This window comes from Schistocerca serialis, chromosome 5 (genome assembly GCF_023864345.2).
Source record: "Schistocerca serialis cubense isolate TAMUIC-IGC-003099 chromosome 5, iqSchSeri2.2, whole genome shotgun sequence".
In the NCBI taxonomy this organism is placed as follows: domain Eukaryota; kingdom Metazoa; phylum Arthropoda; class Insecta; order Orthoptera; family Acrididae; genus Schistocerca; species Schistocerca serialis.
In genome coordinates, this window is record NC_064642.1 from 512,669,435 (window position 1) to 512,690,204 (window position 20,770).

At 39.1% G+C, this 20,770-nt stretch overlaps 1 pseudogene; it reads left to right on the plus strand.

Annotated features, from left to right (window-relative positions):
* The first annotated feature begins 15,868 nt into the window (after positions 1-15,868).
* LOC126482568 (5S ribosomal RNA) lies at positions 15,869-15,986 on the plus strand (annotated as a pseudogene).
* The last annotated feature ends 4,784 nt before the right edge of the window (positions 15,987-20,770 follow it).

Sequence of the window (20,770 nt, forward strand, 5' to 3'; positions counted from 1 at the left end):
CCACCACCACCACCACCACCACCACCATGTCCAGGAGGACAGCCTCGTGGACCATTTGGGTGCCCAGCACCCCCACCTGCTCCAACTCCTGGACCCAGGCCAGATCGCACTTATCTTCCACCACCACCTCGGCCAAATGGACAATATCTACCACCATTTTCTGGATAGGCAAGATACTGACTTGTGTGCACCTACAATGACGATTAAGCCATGTTCCTAGGTCCCGAACGGAAATAATTACGACAGTGTGGAGCAGTACTGCATTGGGATGTCGTTCTCTGTCTTTGGCTGAAGAATGCTCTATCTCTCATTGTTGGAAACTATGTGATATTTTTATCTTCTGTGAAATACGTTTTCAGGAAGGGAATAGTGTTAAACACTATCTCATAATAGTCATAGATGTAATTGTTTATGTATAGAACGTTTTATACTTTTTATAGCAATGTACAGCTTTGTATAGATATCGTTTCTTTGTGCTGCCTTATAGATATTGTAAGGCCCTCATAAGAAATGCAACTGTTCATATCCATTGACTACCTCAGTCTACTCAAGTGATCATGTAACTGATTAGTGCATGTTTAGTAATTTCAGTCTGAATATTTCAGCATACAGCACAGGCACTCTCTAAGTCTAGGTAACTCTTGCAGTGTTTGAACGTAAATTATTATTTTTCGTCATTTGAAGTCTTAATGACATTTAACTAAAATAAAGTATTCTCTATCAGAGTTTCCACTGGTGGCTAAGAACAGTTGCTTGCTCTTTGTTGTATGTGATGTACAGTTTGATACTTTGTAAATATAGAGATTATAAAAACCTAGAATATTTATTGTTTCCCATTTATTTATATTTTTCTTCGTGTTATGTGCTGGATGACGAGTATGTGTCTTGAAGTGCAGGATATCAGTTAATTCACCTTGAAATTCAAAGTAAGCATAGTCAGGCCGGGCACTGAAGTTATTGTGGTGGCTGTCAAAGCGGCGTCTGCAGCCGAAATCTTGAGAGACGGAAAAACTGGAGAAATAAGTCTTAAGTGCGATAGCTATGCTGTATTAAACGTTTGTGCTGTGAACAACTGACTGTTCACAATTTTAAAGTGTCGTGGTCTACTCAGATAATGAGTCCCATTAGCAACTTTTCAAAGCTATGTGGCGTGTTTTCTGAACCACTGAAGTAATTTTTTACAATAAAAAAGATGTCTCTGGAAAATTTAAACGACCACTGACGAATATTACTGACGGTAAGCAGCAAATTTCACAATGCGAATGCAACACGTGGTGCAGTAGCCACTAAAAGACCTCTTGGTGCTTGAAAATTTGTATTCCCATTTCTCATGTTGTTTATTCCCTGCTGTATTTATGCCTTCAATCTTGAATTGACAAACAGTCATCTGAAAGCAATTTCACACGAGTAAAAAAAGGGTCTTCGTAAATAACATTCTGAGTGTTGCGACTGTAGTAGTCGTGAGGCCTAGGAAATTGGGACGTCAGCGCTCTTTCCGTTGTTACTTTATTACCACCGTTCATAGTACACGTGTTAGACAGGCGCTCCAAGATCTATTCTGTAAATGTTGACTGTTTGGTGCTCCCAGCGTAGCTGAATCCATAGCTACTAAATTGAATAGTCTCAATAATTTACTGCCAAGACAAAGAAGAACTTCATTGGGAGCCGGTGACATTTCATTACTGTCGTCAACACTGTAGTTTTCTGATTTACGGAAAATGTTTCAAGTGTATGACTTTTAAATGTCCAGTTTGTAACAGATTTGAGTATTGTACCGGGTACAATTATGTCTACACCTGGTAAAAGACTTATACAGAAGAGCAGTATTACGTCACTCCATAAAGGAACACGGATGGATCTCGCTATGTTTCGGACAAAAATGCAGAAATACCCAGCAACACCAACGATAATCGCTAAAAGTGCTGAAAATTCTTTATATTATTCTTAATATTATAGATGACATGGGCAAGCTAATTTACATTAGATAAATTATAATGTACTTAGACCACAACAATAATTAAAATTACACACCTTTATAATTTCTCCTCTAATGGCGGCTAAAGACAGATACAGACAAAAGAAGTCTACTCATGCATATAATGCTACGTCACAGGTTCCTCTCTCTCTCAGCTCTCGAGGAAGACGACCAAGAATGCGCAATATGTAGTGCTATTTATACTATTGCTGATTATTAATATCTCTTTGTAATCTTACAACATTATTTTCCTCTGTGGCTATATTGTACATTTTTTTCATCACAGATATTAACATATTTCGTAATTACATTATGAGTATAGAAATATTACAATCATTAATACATCGAGAATATTATTGCAGAAAATATTACAATAATTACCAACGTCCTTTATACAATATTAAATAATATTTTTTGTTAAACAATTACAGTACATGCGAATTGCTTCATAGCGGCGTACATAGTACAGTTAAAGGTCATTTCAGTTTATTAACAGTGTGTGTGCTGCCAGGAAACGTTACAGTAGCTCCAAAATCAATGTAACGCGAGCCACCTACAAGAGAAAACGGTTCAAATATAATAAGAGTTGAAGAAGGAACGAATATTTTGAGCAACTTTCTTGAAATATTCTGCTGTGTTCGGAAACACAAATTAAAAAATTCTTATCCGGTAGAGGGGTAGTGGGTGCGGTGAGCTAACTGCACACGAAATATACCTTCCAATAACACGAACTTGACTTATTAAATATTAAACTGTATACAAGATGAATGTTTCATTTATGCCAGCCGGCTTTATTTGCTCCATTCTGAGAATTCTTCTTCTTCTTCTTCTTTCTTCTTCTTCTCCTTCTGCTTCTGCTTCGTTAAGACCCTTCAGGATCATGCGTGGCTTGTTTGAGAATTCAACATGTAAGAGAATCAAAATACGAACCATGAGACAGTGATAAGCACCATTTAAAGCTAATTAACTACGGCACTGAAACCACTTTAAAAAATCAAAATTCACTGAGCAAGATTCGAAATACAGGATTCAAAATAACAACATTGCCTTAATGATGAAGGTTGCCTTTCTTCGCAATAAATAACTTTATTCACAAGATCAGGAAGGGAAACAACTTAGTTACACTTGTTATAATAAATATCAGCAATTACATGAACAAGATTCCACCAACATCATATTAAAGCAAGCGACAGCTACTTAAGGCTGCACTGTAGCTGGTGACCGTGGCTAAGCAACGGAAATGACTCAGTCAGTCATATTACTCGATCGACAACTGACATGAGCGAAATAGAAGTAACTGCCACGGGGAATACCAACAACTCTCTGGATGCATCGCTGACACTCCGAAGGCCACAGCGCCAAATCAGTCAGAGCTCATTGAGGCAACCCAACTACGGCATGTGTGGGGCACGTCAGCCTGCTAGTTGCCATCTAGTCGAACTTCGGCCGAAAACTCGTCACGGGTGGCAAGAATCCATCTACGGTATCGTGGCCAAGGCGATGACAACAGAGCCCTCTATATCGCCCAACGGCCTTGTTGGGCAGTATGACATGTGTCCACCCTTCGCCTTCATGACGGACTGAACCGCTGGACACACTTTCAATGAAATGTTTGAATGTCTGTTAAGGAACGGCAGCCCATTCTCCCTGAACGTGAGAGGCAACAGGAGGTAGTGATGATGGACGCGGAGGCTGAACCGGAATAGACGCATCATTTCATCCCAAAGGCGCTGCATTGGGTTCAGGCTGAGACTCTAGGCACGCCAGACAGTTTCAAGAATGTTATTGTCCACAACCCATTGCCTCATAGAATTCAGCTTTATGACAGCGTGCCCTGTGATTTTGGTTCCATCATCGTCTCCGAACTGTTCCTCTACCATACGCTGCCTGTAAAATTAATCCATGTCCTGTGGCGTCTAGCGTTTTCTTAAGCGCAATCAGGGGACTACACGCTAACTAGGAAGAACATCCCCATACCGTAACACCATCTCCTCTGCACTTCACTGTTGACACTCATAAAAAGGCAGATAAAGTCCTTGAGGCATTCGCCAAACTCTAATCCTTCCATGGGACTGCCACTAGGTACAGTGTGATCATTTCCAATCATCCGTTGTCCAGTGGGGTCGCTCTTTGAACTATCTCAGGTCTCACTTACATTTGACTACAGAAATGTGTGGCTTACGAGGAGCTGCTGCGGTTGGCTGTAGTTGTTCCTTTGCGTTTTCATTTCAGGATCAGAACACCAATAGTGGACTTGGGCAACTTTAGAAAGGTTGAAATGTCCCTGATTTATTTGGTTCCCAGGTGACATCCAATGACTCTTCCTCGTTGAGAACCACTAAGCGATAGCACAATACTACTGGCCACCTTTAACAATGGTGGTTCCACCTCTGGTGTCATCTAGTGACCAATTCTGTAAGTGATGCGGCTGACTGGGCACTTTTGGTTCAAATAGTGTATGTTATAAGTAGAAAAACGAGATCTGCAACACCAGTAGCTGCAAGTCACAAAACTGATAAGGGAAGGAACAAGCAGATGACTGGAAAAGTTCACGAAGGACAATACATCCATCAGGATGCACATAGTCTGCTCCAGCTCACACAGGCTCCAACTAGGAACCACGTACTCCGGCAGAGAGAAAGCATAAGCTGTAGCCCTGTGTAGAGCGAAGAACTTGAGAATACTGTCGACAGCACAGTTCACCAGTCAGAAAAGTAGGTATGGTGCCTCCTAATTTTCGAAAGTTCTAAGAAAGTTCAAAGATCTTTTTAATACGGACTATTAAAAAGGAATCCCATTTTTGAAACAATAGTTCTTGACTATATATTTGAAAAACCTCCACAGGATACAACCAAAGTGTCATCGTAATACTGAGTAATTTAACAAAAAGTTTCCTACTGAAGATTTCCTCACGGAATAGTTTCACAGTTTGGCAATAGTGTCTTTTTGAATGATCTCTGCGCTGTGTGGTATGTGTGGTTCACATCTCTATTTGTCAACGATATTTCCCGCTGAATCTGCTCTTTATGATCGAACTACCATGGTGAAAAATAAGGACACGGACATAGTCTAGTTTGACTTGCCTCTGAGTGCAATGCGTCTTACAAAATCTGTTTGTATTATGAGACTATTGCCTAAGAATGTAACTGTCACCTTGTCTTAGTCACACCCTATCGCAACAGTCAACATCTCCTATGCATACCACTGATGTGACTGACTTTCTTGCGCGAGAAGAGACTCTCGGAATTTGAACTGTGAGCACGAAAATCACATCCAACAAAACTTTATGCGTTTCCTACTTGAGGAAATAGTTCTACTGAACTATTTTTGTTAACTAATTAATTCATGTATGAATTATGTGAAGTGTTCTGTATCTGGTGAGACTCGCAAGCTTCAACGGTTTCCAATATAATAGGATTGGAACTTAAATAGTGGCAACTATTTATTCACAACCGATACAAAAGAGTTACATGTTTGCACTTGTTACTGTACTTCAAAGTAGTCACCAACGTTGCGTAGAACCCGTTGCCAGCGATGTGGAAGGTGTAGTAGACCTTTAGCAGAGCCTATTCTCTCGATGGTGCGAATGGAGCGGTCTACTGCCTGTCGAATATCTGGAACAGTTCTGAAGCGAATGCCACAAAGTGGTTCCTTCATCTTCGGAATCAAATCAAAGTCACAAGCGGAGTATGGTGGATGGTACAGTACGTCCCAATCCCATCGACTGAACTGAGCAGCCACAACTTGCGCTGTATGCGCCCGTTCACTGTCGTGCAAAATGATGGGTGGGTTGCGCAGAAAATGTCATCGCTTCTTTCGGAAAGCCGGTAGCAGGTGATGCTCCAAAAACGAAGAGTAATACGTACGTTGGAACTTAAATAGTGGCAACACTGCTGTGGAGACACTAACACATTACGTTCCTCCACGGCAGACGGCCAATGCACAGTATTACTGTTGGTTTTTAGAGCATCACCTACGACCAGCTTTGCGAAAAAGGCGTCGACACTTTCTGAGCAACCCACCCATCATTTTGCACGACAATGAGCGGGCGCATACAGCGCAAGCTGTGTCTCCTCTGTTCGGTCGATGGGATTGGGACGTACTGTACGATCCACCATACTCCGCTTGTGACTTTGATTTGATTCCGAAGATGAAGGAACCACTTTGTGGCATTCGCTTCAGAACTGTTCCAGAGATTCGACAGGCAGTAGACCGCTCCATTCGCACCATCAAGAGAACAGGCTCTGCTGAGGGTGTACTACGCCTTCCACATCGCTGGCAACGGGTTCTACAGACCGCTCATAACTCCTCTGAAGGACAGTAACAGGTGCAACATTTAACTCTTTTGTATCGGTTGTGAACAAATAGTTGCCACTATTTAAGTTCCAACCCTCGCAATAAGAACAAAATTTCGGTTCCAGCACATTATGGTACTAAACAAATAATGTTATAAAATAGCTGTACTTGTGACATCGATCAATCACGTTTCTTTCAGTCCTTTGGCGTATATTATCTCTATTCAGACAAATCATGAACACATTTGCCGCTGTTCGTTTCTTACCAGCAGTTATTCAGTAATTCGCTTTATTTGCAATAGAGTGTTCCTCTTGCCCTGAGCTATAATGGTAACTGGAAATTCGTCCTTTGTTGCATTTGAGGTGACTTTTTTCTTACCAGTTTAACTTCCTGAAATCATGAGATTCAATGAAACTGAAGAATGTTAACGGAAATACAATCATATAGAATGCTTAACAGTTTTTATGACAGGTGTTATAATTTTTTGACAGATTGCAGCTAGTTATCCTTGGCTATGTGTGGGTAATAGACACCAGTCACTTCAAGTACCTCCCAAGAAACATTCGATAGGTCGTGATTTGTAATCTTCTTTCATGTACGTGCTAAGCAGTTTGATACCGTTCGCCACGACTTCCTCTCCTTTGTCAACATCCGACATTTGGGAGAGTAACGTACAGTTAATTTCCTCAGTTATCTGCTGGATAGATATCAATCTCTGTCTTCCATTGCAGTTTTTGTCCTCTACGGCTCCCTCTAGTAAACTGGAGACTATTCTCTGATTTATATACGTGTTCTAGCATCCTATCCCTTCTTCTAGTCAGCATCTTCGTCATCCTCATTTTCGCCAATTCTGCGAAGTACCTCCTCATACCTTACCTTATCAGTTTACTTAATTTTGAGCCACCATCTGTGACATCGTACCTGCGAGACTTCGATTTTCACGTTTTGAAGTTTTCCCGTAGTCCATGTTCAGCTACCATACAGTACTGTACCCAGACGTATATTCTCAGTAACTTCGTATATTAAGACCTATGTTTGATACTAGTAGTACACTTCTTTTCGCAGGAATATTCTCATTTATTGCGTTAGTCTTTTTTATATCCTCTACATTCTATCTGCCAAGCTTTACTTTGTTTCTAAATTAGCAGAATTCCTTCACTTTGTCTGCTACGTCGTCCCCAAATAAATACTGTGGCTTCTGTTCCCATATAACAGCTTATCCCGTCATGTATTTTGTGCGTACGTTCTTGACATAAGTTGTTACTTCAGTTACTTCAATTTCCTGTATTGTAAAAGAGCGATAACTTAGTTCCTGTATAGCGAAACATAGGCACCCATTTCCGCACCAAAATTTGGATATTGCCACTAATCCAAGAAAGCGCTCTCGTTGCCTTGCTTCCTACCTCCTTCATTTTAAAGCAAGCACACAAAGACAACACGGGACTTCGGTACAAGATTGACAGAGACGTTATTCGTGGAAAGCATTTACAGGTAAGCGGAAAGGGAATACAGTGAAGCAAATATTAAAGGTGAAGCCAACACTTTCATCTGATTTTAAACAAAAAGGTACTGTTGGGAAAATTTATATTTATTTAAAGACATGGTACAAAATACTGACGTCACTACATATGTGGGTGAAAACTCGTTTCCGACAAAATGAATTTCACGTTAGTCAGAAATTACATCCGCTAGATATCTAACGTGTTCTACTGATCTATGATCGGACGGTGTAATGAGCACGGGGATTCTTAGAAGTGGAACAAGAAGTGCGCAGCAGATAAGTGTTGACTTGCGGATGTTACCAGGCTACTTTGCATAAGAGGTGAAACACTGAGACGCTGTGCGTCTGTAAAATATTAGTGGGCCATCGGAGCATCCCTGTCGTGTTATGTGTGATGCACGGAAATAAATAACTCTTGTTGGGGTAAGCAACTTGGCCACGTTTCCCAATTTTTTTTTTTTTTTTTTTTTTTTTTTTTTTTTTTTTTTTTTTTTTTTTTTTTGTCCGTGCTAATGGTTCATAGACGAAACTGTCAATCCAAAAAAACAACAACAAACTAACTACAGTTGCACCCCAAAAGATGTATTACTATGTGTTTAAATCAGGTAACAATAATAATATAAATGATTTACCCTTCATTAGATGCATGAAAGTCAGGAAACTCTCTACTAAAAAAACAATGGAACATGCTTCATCTGTCAAATTCACCGGCAATAATGGTGGTCTATATTAGAACACATCTGACCATTTCCCGGCAGGAACCAGCACCGTTCAAGGCAAAAAATATACGATGGCCACTTTTCCCGCCCTGGCGATTTTACTGCAACATCCTCTACACTCACAAGCAGTGGCGTTGCATATAACATTTTCCCTATAATACGGAGCGATTCCCATCCTGTGGACGCGAATTATCAGCCGTATCTTTGAGTGTGTTCGATTCTCTTCGTGCATCAATCTGGTTGACTATTGAATCACTTTGACATTACACTGATCTAGAGACTAGAAACGCCATAAGTGATGCGATCCCAAAATACGCTCCACTCTAAATCCTAACAAGTACTCCCATTTTTATGCACAATGTACACGTACTGAACTCTGAGAATCCTCACTGAGTTCACACAATCCGTATGTCTTTCTTAACATTATCGTCCATGATTAACTAGCTCGGACCTGTCTAATTTGCTGCCTGATCTTTGCGTAGCAATGTATATGAACTGCGCTATAACTAAAGTTTAGTGTTCATAATTACCACATTACCATTTGCATAAACTATAACATAGTCTATGTCACTAAACTCCATGTCATCGATTCTTCAATAAGAAAAGTCAATCACTAAAGAAACAACTGTCGCTTTAGTATTTAACCACATAAACATTTACGCACATTAATATTTAGCAAAATAGTAGCCCTTTTGCTAACAACGGTTTCTTGGAAACATTGGTTCGGTATCTTGTACTTCTAATGAAGTAATAAGGCTGTTTACAATCGCATGAGGCACCTTGTACATATATTGCAGACACAAATTAAGATATATTGCATCTATGCCAAAGACCTTATGCTTCCAGTATCTTGACTCTTAATCACGCATAATTCTAAATCTTTTCCCCTTCCCTTCTAAATTTCTACCATACGTTTGTGGAATAAAGGAGCCACTAATGCGCCTGATTATAAACCTTGATGCTTTCAAGACGGGATAAAAGTTATCGCTGTTATTATCCGTGTTTCTTCCCTTCGGTATATTCCTGGTTTCTTCCAGCTCTTCAGCAGTGAATCAGTAATTCTGTACTTTTTCTGTTTCTTGCTCATCCCTAATTCTTTATTTTTCTTGTTTTGCTTCAATTTAAATTCCTTTTTAATTATTTCTTCCGTTAAATTTTTCCTCATATTCCTTGTTGTAGTACAGACCAGTGAAGTTACTATCCAGATTTGTTTTCTTTGACTACTGTTACCGTATCTCCCTTAGTACATCATTGCTCTTACCTGAAAGCTACTTCGTCTCATGAGAAACGAACTTATCGCGCTATTAATAGAACTCATATTAATATAATAATTTTGTTCATTAATTTTATTACTTAAGATGTATTTGCTATGAATATTGCAGTGTTTAATCTAAAATGAATCACCAAGTATGCCAGGTCAGATGTAAGCGAGGATATGGCGTCACTAACACTGCCAGATACTGACCAATAAACACAGAACTTCGGGTTCGTACACGGTTTTAACACACGTTTTTACCCATTTTATCGCAGGCTCCATTCGTTAACAAAAATTTCATTGGCTTAAATCCTTTTTTGTTGTACTTTGTCACTTTATTTCAGATCTTTTCTTATTATATGACCAGTTTGGAACATCCTATATCAGTTTCAAACAGCCACAAATATATGCCCTGCCACATCAAGAATGCAGTGCAAAACCCTCATCAGCATCTCCTTCCGAAGTACATGTTCAATATTTTGTATCTCTTGTGTATTAGTGTACAAGCAGCTCGTATCTATAATCACATTCATCTGCCTTATGATAAAACGATTCATTTCACCGTCAGGGTAGACGCCATTGTGGTTGCGAGATACAAGGCATTTCAAGCCTACGCACGAGAGCTATCAAGTATTTATCTTGTACTAGCGACGTTGATATGTAATGAGGTTTAAGCATTGGCTTTTCATAGCTCTAGAGAAAATATTTGTGAGCACTTGATAATGGGAACAGATGTCTAGAGACCAGTCACGACATAAGAAAATATCTAAACGATGTATGTACACAAAGAATGTCACAGCCTGCTTTAATTCATAAGATCGTCCGCGTGTACACTCTATCAGCTAAAAGAGACTAGTTAATTAAGATACCTAGGAAACTTTCCGCCATGGATTACTTCCGAGTGAATTGAAATGATGTCATCTGATAGCGGTCTTTCTTTGTTGAACGAAGGTCACGTGTACGGATAGCAGGTAAAATTATTTTCTTCCCTCTGATATTGATTTTTCATTAATTATGTACGCCGTTACTTCTACATATCTCCATTGCTACTGGATTTTAGTATTCTCTTTGTAGATTAACTGCTTTGTTATTCAGCGAATCCATGTTAATGCAAATTTTGTCCTGTGAAACGTTATCGGGAGAGCTAAAACGAAACTCGTACTGCTTCGATGAATGATTTTCGTCTCCCTAAGTTACCACATATCTCAGGCCCTTACTATCCTTCAACAGGCGATACTATGCATATGATCATATGTACTTTCATCTCCAGATGTCTTGCACTAGAAGTTGATAATCCTTTCAATCACCTGTAATTTTCATGATCGCAAAGTAAGTCGACGGGCAGTTCGTCCACGTGCAGAACATTTTACTGAATTGGAATCAGGTCGCCCCTCACCAAAAGCTGAATAAATATGGTTATATTTAATCCATATTTTGCTGCTGCGGACGTGACTGTATTCAATGCACAGGAAGTATGAATAAAAACACAGTTACTCTCATTTTTTTTATTTTATTAAATCACACGATGCATTTCGAATCCTTTAGGTCCATTATCAGGTCCAAATCTTCTAGTACAGAATTTAAATTGGCTACTGAGTGGGGTGAAATGCATGTTCCTATTACGAAAATGTTAGTGTTAGTGTTGTATCCTGACCACTCGTCAAATATGGGGCGCCTAGGAAACTTGCTTCTCGGATCGCTGGAAAACAATTCAAGCAAATCGTGTTAATGAAGTTTATTACAAAAGGAAATGATTATAATACTTAACTTCCTGAAATACAGATTTTTGCAGGCAGAGGGCGACAGACAAACCTCTTCAGTTAAGACGGTGCTACATAGTAGAAGCGAAATGACTAGTCTTGATGTTATTCTTGAACTCGTTGCTGTAGAACTCGTAAAACTGGCAGGTTTCAACAGGGCCGCGGCCAGGCGGCGCGGCGCTTATGTTCTCTTCGTGTCGAGGGCGCTGCCGTCGGGTTGACGTCCTAGAGAGGGTCGGTCCGCGTGTAATTGGCTGACGTCTTCTTCACAGCCCTCTCTCCCTAACGTCGCCAACCGGCGTGCCTACGCTTGACTTTACGCCGGAACAGTTACGTTCTGTATATTTTCATCAAGCAAGTGCGGAGAATATGTGAGATGTTGTTGTTGTTGGTTGTTGGATGTTTAAGGGGGACTAAACAGCGAAGGTCATCAGTCCCAATATGTGAGAAACAGTGTGAAAAAAACAGTGAAAAGCTTACTGAACAAACAAGGAAGAACATTTTTTAACCTTTCAAGGTCAGTATACGTTGGTTTATTCATACTATCGTCGCCCATCAACTCACTCACGACATTCATTTGTTTATACATTTTAAAAACATTTTCAGATGTAGTTTACCATGATATGATCAAAGATGAAGTTCATCACATAGTGTCAGAGCCGTGGTCAGAGATCTGAGTATTAAGATGGTGACTTATACGATGAACAAATTTAAAATAAGTGTTTAAATTTACTAAAATGATTATGGCAGCTACAACAGATGCAAGGAATAAATTTAAAATAAGTCTTTGAAATTACTAAAGTTACTATGGCTAGCGAAATCTGTTAGTTCATTTAACGCAAACCCAGGGTCTTTGATCTTGTACAGGTATATTCCTAGTTCTTTTAAAAGCTTTATCCATTAACTTCCAATAATTTCATTGTGTAGCACTATCAAATTGTTTCCTATTCTCCACAAAATCAAAGAGCCTGAATCTAGCAGATAGATTTCGATAGCTTTAGTTATTTCAGCATCTTTAAAGTCTTATTTTAAATTTATTCCTTGCATATTTTATAGTTGCCATAGTCATTTCAGTAACTTTGAGACTAATTTATTACTTGCATATGTCAGCCTCTTAATAATCAGATATCTGACAGTATATCTGACACTACGCGATAAACTTCATCTTTGATCGTGTCACGATAAACTATATCTGTAAATTGTTTTTAAAATATCCAAACAAATGAATGTCTTGAGTGACGTGACGGGCGTCAACGGAATAAATAAACCAACGCATAGTGAGCTCAACTGGTTAAAAATTTGCTTTCTTTTTTGTTCGGTAAGTTTTTCATATGTTTTTTCCACTATTTCTCACGTATTTTCGCACTTGATGCACGAAATGCAAAACCTACCATTTAACTTTCTCTCAAAAGCAAATGTACGTTGTGTTACACTATTTGCACCTTATGATGGACCCATAGGATCCGAAATGCATCGTGTAATTTAATAAAACGCGAAAAACTTGTGACGAAATCTTTTTAATCGTGTAGTATGCTTATACCTCGCGCTCAGTGACGTATCCTCTCTTTCGTTTGCTTTTCAGTATATTCATCTACACCTACATGGGTACTCTGCAAATTACATTTAAGTGCCTGGCAGAGGGTTCATAGAACCAGCTTCCAAATTCTCTGTTATTCCAATTCGTATAGTGCGCAGAAAGAACGAACACCTATATCTTTCCGTACAAGATCTGATTTCCCTTATTTTATCGTGGTGATCATTTCTCCCTATGTAGGTTGGTGCCAACAAAATATTTTCGCAGTCGGAGAAGAAAGTTAGTGATTGGAATTTCGTGAGAAGATTCCATTGCAACGAAAACCCCTTTCTTTTAATGATGTCCAGTCCAAATCCTGTATCATTTCAGTGATACTCTCTTCCATATTTCGCGATAATACAAAACGTGCTGCCCTTGTTTGAACTTTCTCTATGTACTCCGTCAGTCCTATCTGGTAAGGATCTCACACCTAACAGCAGTATTCTAAAAGAGGACGGACAAGCGCAGGGTAGACAGTCTCCTTATCAGATTTGTTACATTTTCTAAGTGTCCTGCCAGTAAAAATCAGTCTTTGGTTAGCCTTCCCCACAACTTTTTCTATGTGTTCCTTCCAATTTAAGTTGTTCGTAATTGTAATTCCTAGGTATTTAGTTGAATTTACGGTCTCTATATTTGACTGATTCATCGTGTAACCGAAGTTTAACGTATTCCTTTTAGCATCCATGTAGATGACCTCACGCTTTTAGTTATTTAGGGTCAACTGCCAATTTTCGCACCATTCAGATATCTTTTCTAAATCGTTTTGCAATTTGTTCTGATATTCTGACGACTTTATTAGTCGATAAACGGCGGCGTCTTCTGCAAACAACCTAAGACGGCTGCTCAGATTGTCTCCCAAATCGTTTATACAGATAAGGAGCAGCAAAGGGCCTATAACACTACCTTGGAGAAAGCCAGAAATCACTTCTATTTTACTCGACGACTTTTCGTCAGTTACTACGAACTCTGATCTCTCTGACAGGAAGTCACAGACCCAGCCCATAACTGAGACGATGTTCCATATTACACTATAAGCCGCTTATGTGGTACAGTGTCAAAAGCCTTCTGGAAATCCAGAAATACGAAATAGATCTGAAATCCCTTGTCAATAGCACTCAACACCTCATGCGAATAAAGAACTAGTTGTGTTTCACAAGAACGATGTTTTCTAAACCCTGCTGCATATCGGCGTTAATGAAGTGGGCCTGTAATTAAGTGGATTACTCCTACTACCTTTCTTGAATATTGGTGTGACCTGTGCAACTTTTCAGTCTTTGGGTACAGATCTTTTGCCGAGTGAACGGTTGTATATGATTGTCAAGTATGGAGCTAATGCATCAGCATACTCTGAAAGTAACCAAATTGGTATACAGTCTGGACCAGAAGGCTTGCTTTTATTAAGTGATTTAAGTTCCTTCACTACTCCGAGGAGATTTACTTCTACGTTACTCACGTAGATTCGCATGTTGCACAGATTGCACCCAAATGTGCATTGCACGCGTTATTTCTACGAAGGAAAATGCAGTTACATTATAGTTTCCAGCAGAATATCATACATTTTCGGCGTCGGTATGTATCTGATATTTGTCTTGTGACGGTGCACACCGTTACGAAATAGGCCCTCTCCCCTTGGAAGGTCACAGTACCGGGACCTCCTTTTTTACAAATCAAGTGAAGTGCCAGCAAACAATAAGAAACAGAAGTAAAATGAGCTTAAATCTTCCAGGGTTCACTTTTAAAAACTACAGCTACCTTGCAACTATTTTTATTTGATGTGTTATTTGAATTAACGTTTAGCAGGAAACAATTAAACTACAGCTCGCGTCACGTAAGACGGCGCTTCCGCTCATAGAGATGGAGCAGCGAAGGGATGAGAACTGTGCATGTGCAGTAGCAGAGAGCAGACAAAGAAAGTCAACGTTGCCGAAGTGCATTGCTGCGAACAAAAGTCAGGCATTTTACACGTTCAAATCTATAAGGGGAATAGTAAATACTAAAACAAATTTCGATCAGTCTTCATGAAAGAAATATTAATTCACGTCTTGACGATTTTGCGTCCACTGCTCCTCAGATTTACTCCGCGTGACATCGGGGGACGGGAACAGCTGACACGTCTTTGTGAAGACTTGAAGTACAGTTTTTCTGAACATGATAATTGTCTAACGACAAGATCATTGACACTACTTGCAGTAATTATCATTTATTGCGATTTGAACTATACTATACGTAAAAATTTAATACCCAACAAAATTAACTTCAAGCACAAACCGTAATCATTATATTTGCTTGACAGCTGCTTCTGTTCAATAGAATTTTTAAAAATGTGTATAAGATGTGTGTGTTGATGTGTTTGAATGTAGTTAAGTGTAATCACTCCACATAAAAAATTTGCAGTTGAAAAGACTATCGTAAAAATGGTCAGTAAGCTGTTATATTTTTCGCGATTAACGGACATTATGAGTGTAAACTAACCCGTTCGACATTACAGTGAAAGTCTGCATTCATATAATCCATCGAATAAGCAAACAATTAACCATCAACTGCGAATAACTCCAGGGAATGATGACCGAAAACATCGAAAACGACCGATATCCCGACAAGTAACAGTTACTGTCATTTTAGGGCCTTATCCAATTCGTGCTTTGAAAATGACAGGGGTTTACATATGGAAATATCGGACTTTTGCCGAATTTATCTAGCTGTATTCTCGAGTGTTATTAGAGCATACAGCATGGTGGCAGAAGCTTAACTTCTTCTTGGGCAATACGTTCATTATTATAACCTGTATGGGCAATGGCCTTGCCACAGTGGATGCACCGGTTCCCGTCAGATCACCGAAGTTAAGCGCTGTCGGGCGTGGCCGGCACTTGGATGGGTGACCATCCGGGCCGCCGTGAGCTGTTGCCTTTTTTGGAGAGCACTCAGGCTCGTGATGCCTACCGAGGAGCTACTCGACCTAATAGTACCGGCTCCGGTCAAAGAAAACCATAATAACGACCGGGAGAGCGGTGTGTTGACCACATGCACCTCCTATCCGCATCGTCATTGAGGATGACTTGGCGGTCGGATGGTCCCGATGGGCCACTTGTGGCCTGAAGACGGAGTGCTTTTTAGCCTGTATAATTCAAAGGATACAAAGTCCTAATCAAAAAGGCTAGGAAGTTCTCAATATCATGTACGCAACTGATATCTTGGCAAACACATTTGTTAAATCACAAGTCTTTAAAACCAAGAAATATTATTACTTTGTTCCAAAATGTACATCGCAATACCGACGTCACTTCTATTTGAATCTGTTTCCGAACAACCTGATTGTAAATTTACTATGACAGGTTCAAGGCTTAAATCCATCATCATTTCCCTGTCAAATTATTCTTTCCGAACCTTTTCAGCATGTCGCACAGACTGTGCACGCGCTACAGGTGGGATTCGTCTATTGCCTCATGCACAAGCGATTCAGTGAATGTTATCTTGAAAGTTTTTTTCCTCCCACATAGCTTTATCCTTTGCCCAAATTAATGCCATAGGACTACATTGACAGTGACTCGTGGGTAAACGAAAAATTGTGAGACCCCATTCACACGCAAGGAAGTCAAGTTTGTACGTTCTGTCACGTAACTATTAACGAATTGCAGGGGATCGCCACGAGTCTGGTTTACACTGTGCTTAATATTTTCATTTTTAAGACAGGGAAAAATATACGCTGTTCTGATGTTTATACTTGGTGTTTTCTCTGTAACAGTTGAATTATAACTGACAATGGACGACTTCGAAGCAAGGTATGACAAGAATTGTGAATCACGTCACGAAACTGGCAGCATTCATTTCCAAATGGTAGTAACTGCTGTTTTTCTTACATGTAAATACAAGTTCACTCGCAGAAATAAAAGCAGACGAAGAGTAAGCAAGCAGAAGAATTATCCGAGAACCTATTCTTATGAAAACTTTAAAACAATTTTCCAGCAGATCTTCCTGGAATGATACTAATTGACCCATGTTTCATCAAGGTAATACACTGTTGAACTACCTCCTTCTCTTGTATCTTGAATCTTTATATGGGATGTAGTTCGTGCTGCACCTATGTCACTTCTTTGAACTAAAAACTCTCTTCTTAACATACCAGGAAACAATGTCTTTTAAACTTCTTTACATTGACAAAGGACTTACCATTGAAGCTAATTATGTCCTTCATAACTGTGACACGTTTTAGTGATGTCAGGTATTCATCATTCACATGGGGCACTTTAAAATATCGTTGTTAAAATCGTCCATTTGTGTTCAGGTTCACTGCGATTTCCATGCTTTCCAGGCGACACGAAACCAACTTTTTCCACAGTTCCTACAGCACTGACACTTTGGTTTACAATTCTCTTTACAGTTCTCTTGCCGACTCCACATGGTACTGGAGTCCGTTCTTGTGTCTTCAGATCTCAACAGTAGGACACCAGCTTTCAAATTCACGTTTAAAAAAGTTATAAATGCAGTAAATAATCTCCGTCGTCTGCTTGTGAAGCACTTTACATTTATTGCCGTCACCTGCCTATTTTTTAAATCACACTTAAACATCTAAAGACACACATTCACACTTATACTGCTACAAGATAAGAAGAATACAAAAAAACTGACAATTGAATGAATAATTCGGCTGTCGCGAAGTACAGCAACAGTGCAGCATGTAGGAGCGAGGTTCTCGCTGCCTAGCTGTAACTCGCTGCTACCAGCTCGGAAAGAGAATGAATGTTATTGGCTGGCAGTGTCTAGTGGAAGGGGATGCGCAGAACGGCTGAAAATTGTGCCGCCTTCTAACATGACGCGGACTTTACTACCAGAAAATTTAGTTTTCTATCAACAAATTAAGTTTCGCAACCAGTAACTAAGGAAATAAAAGATACATCTGAAAAACCCACTAAAATGTTTTCCTTAGGTAAGATTACTACACAAGAAATGAATGCTCATATTTAAATCACACACAGTAAGCAGATAAAAGTCTACAATTCCATGATAAATGTGGTGGTTAAAATAAATTATGTTAAAATTTTCGTAGCACAACGTCTCATTCATTATTGTCTTACTCTGACACAGTATTTTCGTCTGATATATGGGAGGTCTCAAGGTTTATGAATGATAATGAATCGGCGCCGCTGTGCCTGCAACTTTGAGCACGAATGTGTGCAAAGCTTCTGCTGAACAGATCTAGAGTGTTGTGGTTTTAACAACTGTGTACTTCCCTTCTCTGTGTTGTAAATACTACAAATCGTGTGCATATATACTTCTTATTTTTACTATCTGTACTTTATGTTGAGGTGTCTATTGCGACGATAATCTCGTTTTTGGTGGCCGCTCATGAAGTTCAGTCACCCACGCTGGAACTGGTATTCGTATAGATAATGTGTCTGCGTACCATACCTGACAGCTGGTCGTTTACTGTAAGAGGGAAAGAATAACTTATCTCTGAACAGAGTAAAATACATGCTGCGAGTTTCTGTGTTTTAGTTATTCATGTGCTGTGTTTCCAAGATAGGAGTGTGGAATAGTCTGATACATATGTTTAAGGTGACTGATGGAACATAGCAAATGTCGTTAACTTAACATTTAGATGTGTTCAATTTAGGCTTTCTTCATGTTCCTGAATCTAATATGTAATTATCACATATGAACCACATGAGCAAAGCAGTAAATTAAGCTATCTACTGAGAGTAAATAAATAGAAATGGAAGTATTACTCTTCGCAATGATTTTAACATTGATTCCTTGGCCCTCAAGCTTCCAGAGTTCTGCAAAATACAGTCATCATTGTAAAAATCAGTATTTTTATTTTCTTAAACAGGTGCCATTGTGGCACATATCCCCTTGCTGACTACAAATCTTGCAATAATATAATTCAATTACTCTCTGAAAAACGGTGTTTGTTAAGAAACAGGGGTGAATGTAGGAGAAGCACATCACATTTCATAAAAAAAATATTTATTTGTTTATAAGATAAAATAAATTATACATGCTTCAAATAAATTAAGTTTAGGTCATATTTTTTTTTAGTTGAACTAACGAAACTACGTGGATATTTGTCACTCTGTGCTGTCAAATATTTACAAATGTCGTAAGTCATGGATAACCACAGTGATTAAATAAAGCTAAGTAAAAGCTTCGTGGATCATCTTGTCAGTCTTCTAGCACTTTTCAGTTCCCGCCACAGTCTTCTGCTTCTTGAACTCCTGAGGTGACACACAACAGTCACTTTTGTATCAATACAGTGTGACTCCTCAATGGTGGCTTTTCGGTCCACAGAATCGGGAGATATCACAACAAAGCAATGTCGCAAGTATTTTGTTTTTATGGTGGCGCTTCCACATAACGTAATAAACGTCAGGTTTCGCTATTTTTGGCAAGAAACAGCGTACGGCAGACTTACAAACAGGATTAATACAGTTTACTGAGAAATATCGCTACAGCTGTTGTGAATTTAATTCTCAGTAGCATCTGCAAGTCTCGAAATAAGCTGCGTATGTTGTAAAGAAAAAAAGCACAGGCTTATAAAATGCCAAATGTCGTACAGAGTGATTTCTGGCGAGCTGTGTTGCGAATGCATGATGAATATGATTTCAGATAAATATGCTTTGAATACTCTATGATCCAGTTTACCACAGTGGAAAAGTGTGTAGTTCATCTACTCCTATCATACACAGCACGTAATATAAATAATGGCACAATCACGGACGTATTCGTTAGATATTCGTAAAATACTAGCTTAAAGATATATGCTATCTTGATTTTCATACAGTGTGAATGGCAAGTACATTTGCAAACGACGATTATTGATGAATCACGAGTAAGAAATACTGAGCAGATATAAGAAGGAGGCCAACTCTGGCGCGAAAACAAAATCTCTGAACGTAATTCAAAACATTTCTCTCTTAGGGTTCTGTACCGAAGGATCTAATTCATATTCAGGCACAGATACTGTCACTTTACTGCAGAGAATGTAGTGTAACTGACTCAATATTGCGGCATAAGTTAAGACTTCGAAGAGGCAAAAGGAATTAAATTATTTTCATACAGCGCAAGTTTCTTAAGTTATAAGACCCTAAATACATCACAGTTAGTTCAAGATATCACTCGAGGTATACAAAGACGACAGCAGGCAAAGATGTGAATGTTTACTAACGCGTCATTACACGAAAATGTCTTATCTACCACCATGCAGCAGCACATACGAATTTTTTCTGATGAATTTACTTTCCTACTCGACACTGGATACGAAAAATACCAGTGCAGTGACACGGAACATTAATTTTTACCCTGAAAATTCTTTCGGAAATAGATAGGAATATTTGCTGAATGTAAGACTGTTATCTGCAGACAACAATTTCGTTACAGCTTCACTTCCTTGGAAATAATGCCTAATACGACTGCTGGCAGAATTTCGTCTCATATAATAGCACGTTTTCGTTGTGGAGGGTTTCAGTGAACATACTGACACATTTAACAGTCCTACTTTCCTAGTTTTACTGTCGCATGTCGTCAAGAAATTACATAATGACATAATATGAATCTTTAATTTGATTACAAATATTATTGAGGATGACTGTTTTTAAACAGTTTTGTCATTAAAGTATTACGTCGACTTCGAATGGTCATCCCTATATCAACAGGGTTGAAGCGCAGTGATGCTAAAATGACAATTTCTGTGCCTG